This window comes from Chionomys nivalis, chromosome 23 (genome assembly GCF_950005125.1).
Source record: "Chionomys nivalis chromosome 23, mChiNiv1.1, whole genome shotgun sequence".
Lineage (NCBI taxonomy): Eukaryota > Metazoa > Chordata > Mammalia > Rodentia > Cricetidae > Chionomys > Chionomys nivalis.
In genome coordinates this window covers 44,760,580-44,772,758 of record NC_080108.1, presented here as the reverse complement: position 1 = coordinate 44,772,758, position 12,179 = coordinate 44,760,580, and the positions used below count along the sequence as shown (strand labels likewise).

The 12,179-nt window shown below is 49.6% G+C and overlaps 1 protein-coding gene across 1 annotated transcript in view; it reads left to right on the top strand.

The window, feature by feature from the left end:
* LOC130865163 (E3 ubiquitin-protein ligase HERC2-like) overlaps window positions 1–11,899 on the top strand; it is a 68,093-nt gene extending 56,194 nt beyond the window's left edge. The window contains exons 29-34 of the mRNA XM_057756038.1: window positions 71–165; window positions 1,196–1,252; window positions 6,806–6,877; window positions 8,176–8,250; window positions 10,210–10,273; window positions 11,818–11,899. The gene's annotated coding sequence lies outside the window, so the exon portion shown is untranslated. The remainder of the gene's footprint in view (window positions 1–70; window positions 166–1,195; window positions 1,253–6,805; window positions 6,878–8,175; window positions 8,251–10,209; window positions 10,274–11,817) is intronic.
* The last annotated feature ends 280 nt before the right edge of the window (window positions 11,900–12,179 follow it).

Genomic DNA, 12,179 nt, shown 5'->3' with positions numbered 1-12,179 from the left:
GGTCTTCATATGCCAAACAACTTTGGCTGGTGTGGGCTCTTGAACGGGCACTCTTTTGTCCCTTCTCCAGGAAACCTGGGAAGGTCTCCTGGTCTCCAGCAAGTTCAACAAATATGAATCCTTCACAGTGGTTTTCCAGCCTTCTATGAGGTAGAACCACCTTCGGTGAGTGAGCCATGCGGGGCATCGCGAGTATGGATACTAGATGGTGAGGAAGCCTGGGCCGCACACCTGCCCCTGCCTCCTCCCAGCCCCCTTTCCTCCGCAGAATCCACAGCCTTCCCTGAATACCGGGTGTGCAGTCTCAGGAACAATGCCACCGTAGTCTCTCACCCTTTCCCATGTGGTTCCCTCATGGGGTTGCAGAGACCCGTGAGGCAGATTCTGAGAGGCAGGGCCTTGAGGCTGATAGCCTGGCCTAAAGCCCTGTGTCGGGAATGGGCCTACTGTGTGACCTCATACAAAGAGTTTGGCTTCCCCATGCCTTGGTTTCACACCTGTAAAACAAGGACTGTTATTAATATCCCATCCGTCTGGAGTGGATGTCACAAGCTAGCATGTGGAAGATTTCGGGTCCTATGGCTTGAGGAGCCCTGGGTACCCCCTCCCACCTTTGTGATTACAGAGGTTGCTGTTTTCCAGACCATTCCCTCTAGCTTTTCCTTCTGTGTGCTCCTCTACCTCCATCCCTGGAGAGAGGCATTTGCGTCTTCCTCCCCAAGGGAGGAGGATTGTATAGCCCTGAGAGACGGACATGCCTGCCTAATGGGGTCTCTGTAGCCCCTGAGCCTTCAGGGCTGTGTGGAGGAACAGCTGCCAGCTCCTACCTGTTGGCCTCACTGTGCCACCTCCAAGACTTACTTGCTGTTTGAAGTCATGGTTCATACTGGAAAGGACTCCCTGCCCATGCCTCACTGCCCCAATGGAGTCACCTCCCAGTCACCTGCTCCTGTTCTGCGTTAAGTTTTGGAGGCTCTATAACAATACAGAGAAACCAGAGACTCACCCTGTTCCTGCCAGCCCTAACCTCCAAACCCTAACTCCAGACAGCACTCCTATAAATGTACTGCTCCTTGAGGAAGGGCTAGAGGACAGAGCTGGATGGGCCAAGGCCCTGTCCACATAGGTGGACAGCATCATATCCTCGGGGTAGGGGTGGGGTGACAGAGTCCTTTCTTACCTCATTCTCCTCCAGGAGAGGTCCTCGCCCCAGGATCCCAGCATGCTCACCCTCAGGATCTGGAACAACATGGTGAGTGTGGAGATGTGTGGCTCATGCCAGCCTGTGGGCTGGTTCACAGAGGGACAGCCTTGACTTACCAATGGTGACCTGGTACAGAGCTCCATCCTGCTTTCCCCAGAGGCAGGGCCGGGCCCCTAGAGTTGGGTGGTTGACTGGCTTCAAGTTGCATTCAGGGCACAGGCTCCCTGAGGTTCCTACTCGCTTTCCTCTCTGAAGTGGCACCATGCAGGTTTAAAAGTTGTAGGTGGTACCTGGAGCCATCACGGTCGTCAGAGAGATGGCCTGGGCTGGAATTAGATCCTGCCTTTCATGCCTGCATCAATTCAGGTGTCAACCCCACATACAGGAAACACATCACACCTGACCCCACACGTTCAGTGTATCTCACCCTCCATGTCTTAGATTGTGTTGCTCTCCCTAGGATAACAATGATGGGCTTTCCCGGGTCCCCAAAGGTTTCCCAGGGACTTTGGGAGGTACCCCAAAACTTGGTGCCCTTTCAGGGTGCTTCTTTTGCCATTGTTTGCCCATCCTTGCTGCCGTATCCTTAGAATCCCAGCAATATGAATTGGGTTTTGTTCTTCCTTGGATTAGAAGCATCTCATTCTTTTCCTCCAGCTGGTGAGCTGCATGGAGTATACTGAATTTCAGTTATTCCAAGGTGACCCGTGGAGATTGGATCAGGGAGGTTAGGGGACGGTGGTAGTGACCCCATGTGTGAAACACTTTGACCTTTGGCAGTGAAACCCAAGGCTTTTTCCAAAGGCACTTGCTGGTGGGGCAGGCACTTGGTGGGATAACCCCTAACCGGTGGTTCTCAACCTTCCTAACGCTGTGGCCCTTTAATACAGCTCCTAATGTTGTGGTGACCCACAACTATAAGATTATTTTTGTTGCTACCTCATAAATGTAATTTTGCTGCTGTTATGAATTGTAATGTAAATGTGGGTTTTTTGTTTTGTTTTTTTTTTTTTTGGAGCTAGAGGTTTGCTAAAGGGATTGTGATCCACATGTTGAGACCTTTTATTCCATGAAGGGCAGAAAGCAGACCCCGGGCTTCATGACCTCCTGTGACCTGTCAAGGAGACAGGGTTGACTGTACCAGCTCAGCCTCAGGCCTCTGCCACATCATGCTTCCTCAGCCGACAAGTGTCTGACTTTGCTCTGCCCTGCCTGGTGCTAGAGGGTACAGGACGACCAAGTGTGGCCCCTGTCTTCATGGAGCTCAAGTTATAGCTGGGAGGGTACCAGTCATTAGAACAGGGCACAAGTGTCCTGGCCGGCAGGGCTGGGCTGGCAGATCCTCAAAGATAGTATGGACCGTGAGGTCAGGAGGGGCCCTGAAGACAGAATTTGAGGTGAGTTTGAAGTGATGTACAGGAGGAGGGCAGGGCAGGCACCCTTGGCACCAGGGCCTCTCAGCAAAGGGTGTGGGGATAATGAGCCAAGTGCATCGCCGAGTGGCAGGAGGGAGGCTGGCCTATCTGAGAGGCAGTATGGGGATGATGGGACTCAGAGTGCAGACAGACAAGCCCTAGAACTCAGGATCAGCTGAAGAGAGCACAGCAGGGCGGGACCCTTTCCCTTTCTCCTCTCCTCAGCGTTGGCGGCAGTAGTGGCGACAACCACTTTTATCAGGCGGTCCAGTGGCATTCCCGGGCTGCCGACCCAATTTCCTCTGGCCTGCTCAAGGGTCACAAGGAGCGAGTGCCCAGAGGGAGATAAGAGTTTGGGGTACAGCAAGTGCCAGGAGGACATCCCGGAGGAAGTGACAGTTGTCCTAAGTGGCAGTCACTGGCCTCTCTCCAGTCCAACACCAGCAAACCCACTAAGTTTCCTATTAAGTCCTTCCAGGCGCCTACAGCCCAGAAAGGGAGAAAGGAGTGTTTCAGTCCCCCCGTTTCCCCACTGGCAAAATACCAGGCCACCACCACTCTGCTGGAACCCACCCACAGCTCCTGCAGGCTTGAATCTGCCCATGAAAGATCTGGAATGTGACAGATTGGGCGAGGCAGAGGGTGTCAGAAAGTGGGTTTGGCTCCAGTCCCACTTCTGGCTGCTGCTTGACAGAGTCACGCTATTCTCTACCCTGCCAAGAGAGTACAATGACCTTCAGCTAGGGGAGCCTGTGGGCTCCCTTCATGTCTTTCAGTTCTGCGGTCTCTTAGAGTATGGGGAGGCTGGAGCCCTTGGTTTGTGTGTTTATCTTACCCCAAACCATGGAGGCCATACCCAGGGTTACATGTTCTATGCCACATTCAAACACAGAGCCTCAGGGGGAGGGCTTTCCTCCTAGATGGGTAGCAGCGGGTGTGGGGGTGGTCAGAAGTGCTATAATCTCAGGGACCTTCACCTGCCGTTCTCCTGACTACCCATCTATGTTGAAAGGGATCTCTGCAGCCCACAGAGCCATGTGTGACGACACACAGGCCACATCAGCATCTGTCTTCTGTGCCCTCAGAGGGCAGGTGTGAGCTCTAAGCGCTGCACATATGCGGAGGTGGTGAGTGGTTTTGTCTGCGCACACCCGGACTAGAACTCTGCTAGGTTCCTGATCTCCCTGGTCCCAGCCCTGGCTGCATCTTGCGCCCCCTCTACAAAGCTGAATATTTGTGTTTGGGCAGAACTCATTCTCTCTAGGTCCTTTCTGCTGCTTCTTCAGCAGTTTCTGGAAATTCTTGTATCATAGTAGTGAAGGGACACACCCTTGGGGACATTCAATCCCAGGGCCTCCCAGTAATCACAACACTACGCTGAGTCTCGCGGCAAGATGCTAGCGCTACCAGGCAGGAGGGGAAATGTGGGAAGTAGTCATACTTCAGAAGAACTCATTCCAGATCCGATTTCTAAAGTTATTGCTCTTATTTATCGAGGGAGGGGTGCACTGAGCTATGGTGTGCGTGCAGAGGCCAGAGGACTGCCTGCCACACTCACATCAGGCTTGGTGGCCAGTTTGCTGAGCCATTTAACCAACCCCCAGAGATGATTTTCTTACGATTACCCTCCTCCGTCCCCATGTAAGCTAATTTCACAGTGGCAGAGCAGAGTGAAGGAGACCAATGAAGAGAGTGGAAGATGAAGCCATAGCAAGGATGAGACCAGGGACAGATGTTGGGGGCTGGGGACGGGAGACGGTGCCTTTGGGTACAGCAGCCCCAGGTGGTAGACGAAGGAAGAGGGGCTATTTGAAGTAATCAGGTTTTCTCTCTTCTCTGAGGATTCAGAGTCAGAACCAGTGTAAGAAAACTGTATGACTGATATGGGAACATTTAACGTGAGGCTTGCTGTGGCCTTGGCCTTGAGACATGATCTCAGTCTGTAGCCAGGCTGACTTCAAACTTAAACAATCCTCCTGCCTCGGCCTCCCAAAATTTGAAATTATGGGTGTGTACCATCATGCTCATTTAAGATGAGGTTCTAAACAGAAGCAGGTTTAGTGGACAAACCTATAAACTGCTCTTCTCTGGGGCCCTTGAAATGGTTTGCAGGGTTCTGTTGAATTCAGCTGTCAGGATAGATATGGTTTCTTTCCAGATTCTCTCTGGATTCTGACATTCTTGAAAGACTGAGGGAAAATTGAGTGCAGTTGATCCAGCCATTAGCCAGGCCCCATGAGCGCTCCCTTTTTCCTAGGACGGTCCACCATCAAAATAAAACTGAAAGGAGTTTGAGAGCCCATTTCTTCCCTGCCACTCCTCTAGAACTGACTGTAATTATGCCCCCCCTTTATCTGCCTCCTCCCATCAGATCAGAACAAGCCACAAGTCCTGAACGTTCTTCTGGCTTCCAGGTATCTGGGGCACAAATGCAGAATTACTAGATCTTGAGGGGCTTCTGAATCATTGTGGTTTATCTGTGTGACAGCTAGAGGGGGTGTCCAAGCCAGTAACCAACCACATCCCTGTCAGAGTCCTTGTCGGGGGGGGGGATGAGGGACAAAACTGCTACCAGGGCCTAGCACTGTGGTGTGGCAGGGCTGAGAGCAAAGCAGAAGGCTCCCAAACAGGAGGGAAAGGCATGGGTCGAAGACCCTTCAACCACTGCAGCAGGTTTTTAAGTTCCCGGCTTCCTCCCTCTCCTTCTGTGTCTCTGTCTCTCTGTGTTTCTGCCCCACCCCCACCATATCCAGGATCTCATGTAGCCCAAGCTGGCCTTGAACTTGCTACTTGAGAACGACCTGGAGTTTCTGATCCTCCACCTCTGCCTTCACAGTACTGGATCACAGGCATGCATGACCACACTAGGTCTTTATTCAGGGCTGGGGATCAAACCAGGACTCAAGCACTCTTCTGAGATACATCCCCAGTCCATAAAAAGAAGTTTTAAAAACACTCGCCCACCTTGGGTTGAGGATGTGGCTTTGTAGTGGAGCATTTGCCTGGCATGTGGAGGGCCCCGTTCTTGACACCCAGCACTGAAGAAAACCTAAAAAAAACCCTTCATCTCGTTCTTCAGTGACCTTCATTCCCCTTTCTCCGGTGCTTTTGCTGCAGTTATGACCTGCTGGTTCCACCTGCTGCTCTCAGCGCCATCTGTCTGCTGTCGGGTGGCCTCTGTGGCAGTTGTACTGATGCCATTTGTTCTCAAGTTGCTAGCCAGTCTGTTGTCTGCGAGGGTGGGGGCCAAGCTGCGTTCCCTGTCACTCCGTCTCTGTGGCCCAGCCAAACACTGGGGCCTGTTTGACTTCATAGGCAGCTGTGTAAACTTCAATCCAGACTTGTTTTTTTTGTTTTGTTTTGTTTTTTTTTTTATTGAACCTGGGTTTGTGTACATGTTGATTGATGGTTCTCAACCAGTGAGTTGCAACCCCTGGGGGGGGAAACATTTCAGATATCCTGTATGTCAGATATTTACATTACAATTCATAACAGCAGAAATAGTTATGAAGAAGTAATGAAAATAACCTTATGACTGGGGGTCACCACAGCATGGGGAACTGTATTAAAGGGCCACAGCATTAAGGAGGATGAGAACCACACTGTAGATTATAGCTGCAAGAAGGGGAAAACTGGGGCAAAAGATACAGGCTTTTCCCACGCTGCTTGGGCTTGTCCTTCCTCCCTGTCTCTACTGTCTTTGACATGGAAATCTTTATCAGCGTCCAGCCAACTGGACACTGAGGGGAGGACACGATGCCAAGTATGGTAACCATCCTGGGGAAGCCACGTGACCCGCTGTGATAATCTGGTTGGACTCCAAATAACAATGTCTGTCTGCCTTGGATACCTGCTCCAAACCATGTTCAGTTTCTCCTACTGCACTCCTGGGGAGGTGGGCTAGGAAGTCCCATCAAAAGCCAACACCCCCCAAAACCCACCAATCTCACACCACGGTCTTCAAAGGAGAGTACTACCACATCCCTAGAAAGATGTAGGCCACACTTCCCTGAGAGTTGAGCTACTTACCCCTCAGTCTAGGATGGAGCTGGAAATGCCCACAAGGGCTACTGACCCAAGAGTCAGACTCAGAGAGCTCCCTGGCTGGAGGAACCCATCTCAGGAGTGCCATGGAAGGCTGCTACCTACACGAGGCCTCTGTTTCAGCTGTCACCTTCTCTTCTAGATGAAGCCAGTGGGTCACAAAGATGAACTGTTTGATGCATCGGAGAGAGAGAGGCTGGAATGTCTGTCTCAGGTAGGAGACACTGGGCTGGGTGAGGTGAGGTGTGGGTGACAACGTGGACTTCACTGAAAAGTGGGGTGTTACTGAGACTTTAGCCCCGAGAGTCTTGGGCCTGCTGTTCTGGACCTGAGCACAGGTTGTCCTAAAACTGATTCCTGTGCACTGTGAGAGCAGAGTGAAGACCCTTCATACCTGTGGGCATCACAGGAACAAGGCCACAGCTCACCTGGCCTCCAGTTATGGTCCCGCTAGCCTTCTTGGGGCCCCAGGTGCCACATCAAGGCCTTCCTATACCTCGGGAGGCAGAGCTGATGAGGTCCTAAGGAGTCTTGAAGGCTGTATCCTAAATATGTGCCCAAAATGTAATAAATCTATAGATAATCTTTCCAAAGACATGGATGAGGAAATAACTAAACATCAATGATGGAAATTCCTTCTCTCGTGGAATGCAGGTTGATTTGGGGGGAGGGTTGCTTTCTTGATAGCAGAATTAGTAAGTTTATTGTGATTAGGCAAACCTCTTTTCCTCTTTGTTCTGACTTCCAAGAAGCCTAAAATGAGGTCTTCTGTCTGAGATTTCTGTGTTTAACTGGGTGATACAGACCACTGAGACAGAGAGGAAGGAAGTATCAGAGATGAGTAGCTTGCAAGTGGGCTGTTTCAAAGCCCCGGGGACCTTCTTCAGGAGGCCATCAGGAAACAGAAAGAGAAGGGGCAGGGAAAGGTCTGGATTCATGGAGAAGATAGGTGTGAAAACTCAGTGTTAGAATCCAGCCACTGCCCAGGCCATAACACCCTCAGCAGCCTTTTCCCAGTCACAGAAACTGACAGATACCTACCAAGTCCCTGGCTAACAGAACCCTGGGGCCAGGGTCTCTGCACTGGGAAGAGAATTTATACCCAAGGGGATGGGGATATTATCACATACCTTCTTCCCCAGCCCTTTCCCTGACTTATGTCCGGCTCACAGACTTCTACTGTGAAACCAACCCCCAATCTCATTCTGCACCAAGGCTCTGTACAACTCTTCAGAGACCCCACCAGGCTGTCTCTCTCTGGGCTCTGAGCTGTCCTTGGAGCCCTCACCATGTATGTTTTATCTGTCTGCTTGTCTGTGACACTCCTTTTTTTAAAAAAAAAAAATAAACTCCTTACTCCCCAACACCCCTCCTCAGTGTCTCTCTTGGACCCTGCCCCCACCTGAAACCTTATATCATGAACGTTTCAGTTAACCATATCGAAGATGATGGGCTTGATTACTATGGGATGGGGAGCTCTGGGTCATGGCTATATGTTACCTTTGTCTACAGGAGAGCCCCTATCTGTTCACCTACAGAAATAGCAACGACCAGGCCAAACAGCTGAAACCCATAGGAAGACTTCAGGTAAGGGCAGGACAGACGTGAGTCTTTGTAACCTTCCACATGGTTCATTGTGTCCTAAAAACTCCACTGGCCTCTGGGCACACCGAGAGCTGTGGAGTTCTGGAAACTGCAACAGGTACCTGAAATTCAGCCAGGGAAGACTGGGGGGCAAAGGACCTCAAGTGTATGTGTGGCTTGCTCTTGGTGGCCCGGATCAACACCATCTTAGACCTGACTCCATGTAGCTCTCACAGCTACATGAGGTAGTTGGGGTTCCATGGCACTGTGGCAATTTGAAAAGAGACCTCGGATCCTCCACTAATCTTTGGCTAGTCCTTGAGCCTTTAATCTGAGGAGGAAGAAAATAGAATTGTCAGGGTAGAGGGAGAAGGGAGCTGAGGTCTGGAACCAGGTAGTTTGGGGACCAGATAGCCTTAAAGTCCAACCTTACCTGCACTGTACACATCTGGATTGTGGCTTATCATCTCAGAGTCACCTGGATTCTTCCCGCTGAGATTAGATAGGACACTTTGCACTCCTCAGGGCTCAAACACCGAAAGACTGACGTCTTTGCTCTCAGAGAACCAGGACAAAGGTGGATAAAGATGACTTGGTCCTTCCCTTTCCATGGGAGCATTCGCTCCAAGTGGTAGAGTGAGCTTCTACTCTTAAGAAATGCAACGAGAAAGATTCCTGAGTTACCAACGGGCCCCATATTTTCTAATATCATAAATGCACCTAGAAGGAAGCAGGCATAGTGAGATGAAGCCACTGGCTCTACCTTCAAATCCGGAGTCTTCCAGATCCTGGCTGTGTGTGGATAAGAAAGGCCCTCAACCTCCCCGCGCCTTTGGTTTTCATTTGGGAAGTTGTGACTGTGATAGTCTCACCATGTGGAGTTACAAAATGTATTAAGAAAGAGAAAGCATTTACTCCAGTGTCTAGAATGCAGGGAATCCTATCAAAGTGTTGCTATTGGTTTCTATATATTGCTGTTTTCCCTCAGGATGCATTATTAAGTCTCTCTTATAACTCTAGAACGGAAGCTCAGAGGGGCAAGGACTCGGGGCCAGGGCCGAGTCGTGATCTGTTAGGTGATGAAGAAGATGTATAGGTGAATCCTAGACATGAGATTTTAAAACATGAATAAAGCACACTGCTAGTCCAAAAGCACACAGTTTGGTAGAGAAATGGACACACCAGCCAGTAATTACAAACACTATAGTAACTGGAATTAAAATTTTGTGTTGGGTCTTCTGCGAATACAGAGGAAGAAAAACCAACTCAAAAAGTTAAAGATGACTTTCCTAAAGATGATCTCAACTTTGAAGGATGACTAGGGGTGAACCTGGGAGGCAGAAGGGTAAGAAAATGGAGAAGAGGAAAGAGTTGGAGGAATGCCTTAAGCAAAGGCTCAGAGGTATGGGAGGGTATCAAGACTTTGGTCAAGGACAGACTAGAGTCGGGAAGTGTTAGGATAGATGGATTTTATACTGAGGTTAATATATGGCAGCAATTTATTTGTCCAATCAGCGAATAGTATTTCCTAGATGCTTGGCACCATTGTCATCCTGGAGGACACAACAATAGGCAGCATGGACAGAAGGGCCTGGCTTGGCTGAGAATCTAGGCAGGGGAAGGTCACAGTTACATCTTCCTGAGAGAGAGAGGGAGACCATTGCGAAGGGAGAGGAGGGGACCTCCAGCCTAAAGGAGGTGGTACTGATGAGGACCTGCAACACTGTAGACAGGACTATTAATGGCTTGAGCTCAGGTGAAGGAGGAGGAGACAGATTGGAACAATGTGTTATGAACAGTGAGCTATGAGGTTGAAAGAGAGAGAGAGATCTTAACAGACTAGTTCTGTTCTGTTTTAATTGTGAGTGGTCGTTTCCAGTATATAGGGCCAACCCCCAATCCTCTCCCCCAAGTTCTAGTCCAGTTGGTGCATTTGTTCATCCCCTGCGTGTCTCATTTCAGGTGAGAGAAGGCACAGAGTTTAGCTGTTTGGACAAGGACCCCTCGGACACTGTCCCCACCACAGGTACATGGTTATTTGTTGGTGGGTTTTCCCCTCCCTTGAGGGCTGGAATTCAAGTCAGAGCAACTTTAAGATAGCAAGGACTCCCAAGATCAGGGTGAAGGTGGGTGAGAAGGTCCAGGACAGGTGTTTATGGCCCTGCCCGAGGCCATGAGGTCATGTTTATGTGTGATTATTATTTAACTAAAATAATAGCATACTTATCAGAAAGCTTTGACTGGGCATTGACCCCATGTCAAGCCATGTTATGTAAGGAGCCTAAGGATTGCTGAATGCATTGTTCCTATCTTATAATCTTGATGGGTGAATTTGTTCTTTAAAAAAATTACTTGTAAACAGAAAGCAAATTAGCCAGTCCATACTTCTTACCCAAGGAATGTGGAGAATGTGTTCAAAGTCCGCACAGAATGAGGATGCCCAGCAGATTAAAAAAATTGCCATTGCTCTCTATATTTCCTTTCCCTTTCTTTCTTTCTCTCCCTCTCCCTCTCTCTCCCTCTCTCTCACTCTCGCTCTTTCTCTCTCTCCTTCGTTCCTGCCTTCTTCCCTATCTTCCTATCTCCATTTCTCTCAAGACAGCATTTCATCTGTATAGCTCTGACTATCTTAGAACTCACTCTGTAGAGCAGGCTGGCCTCAAACTCAGAGAGCCACCTGCCCCTGCCTCCCAAGTACTGGTGTCAAAGGTGTGCGGCATCACTCCTGACTTCGCTATATTTCTGAAATGCTGCTGGACTCTGAATAGGAGCCTCACAGAATGTTCTAGGCAGTCATTAACATCTTCCTGAAGAGGAAGCTACTTAAGTACTGCAGGTTTTTCTGCGGGTGAAGCAGCTTGAGAAACGATGCCCATACATATGGGAAGTCATGTGACGGTATTAGTGGGACCCTGGTGACTCAGAACCTTAGCTAAGACATTAGTGCTGTAAGCTCTTATGCTGGCCATTGGAGGATAATTAGATACACTCATTTCTCAGTCTGCTTGCTTGTTGATTTGTTGGTGAATTGTTGGGTAGCTCCTGTAAGCCTTTCAGGAGTATCCATCCTGGCTGATCTAATTTAGCTTCTGACGTGGATTACTGAAAAGGGAAAATTGAATTTGGAGAAGTCACAATACCTACAAGGAATCTTACATCTGTTGTAACATTGTCTCCTTGTGTTGTGAGCAGAGCAAGTCAGGACCATGGTTTAATTTGCCTTTTCCGAGCATCTTGCTTTTTCACAGGCAGATTAAGACATATAATTGTCAATTTAAAAAAACAGAGCCTAGATACAAAACATATTCTTTTTCAAAGCTGTAATGTAACAGAATAGGCGTTTGTGTTTATTCTGGTATCTAAAGTACAAAGTACCTGAAGCCAGGACCTTAAGAAGAAATCTATTTAGCCCATGGTTTTAGAGCCTGAATATCCAACATTAGATGGCCTGTCTGTTTGGCTATGCCCCTTGTGGCAAAGTTAAAACATGGTACAGAGATGGGAAGAGAATTACTCAAATCCAGAGGTTAAACTCACAGACCGTGTGCTATGTAAATTATTTAACTACAGGCAGGCGGCAGCATAGGTTGGACTCAGCAGGGGCGGCGAGGAGGGGACATGGAGTGGTCCTGTGCGTGGAGGGCAGCTAACAATGGCACTGTGTGCGGGTCCTGCTGCTGGGCGCAGGCAAGTATGGCGGGCGTTTGCACTGGGCGGGGCCGGGGCGGGGCCGCAGTGGGTAGGCTGGGCTGGAGACAAGTCATGTTTCCTGAGCTCCATTCGCTCACTCGCCAGTTCCACAGTGGTGGCAGAGTAGTTGCACACAGAGGGCTGCTCTGGGCTGTGTGGAGGGGAGGGAGGCCCCAGTGAGAGAAGTCGCTGGTGGGTATCCAAAAAGCCTCATGCTTGGGCGCCAACTGATGGGGGCGTGG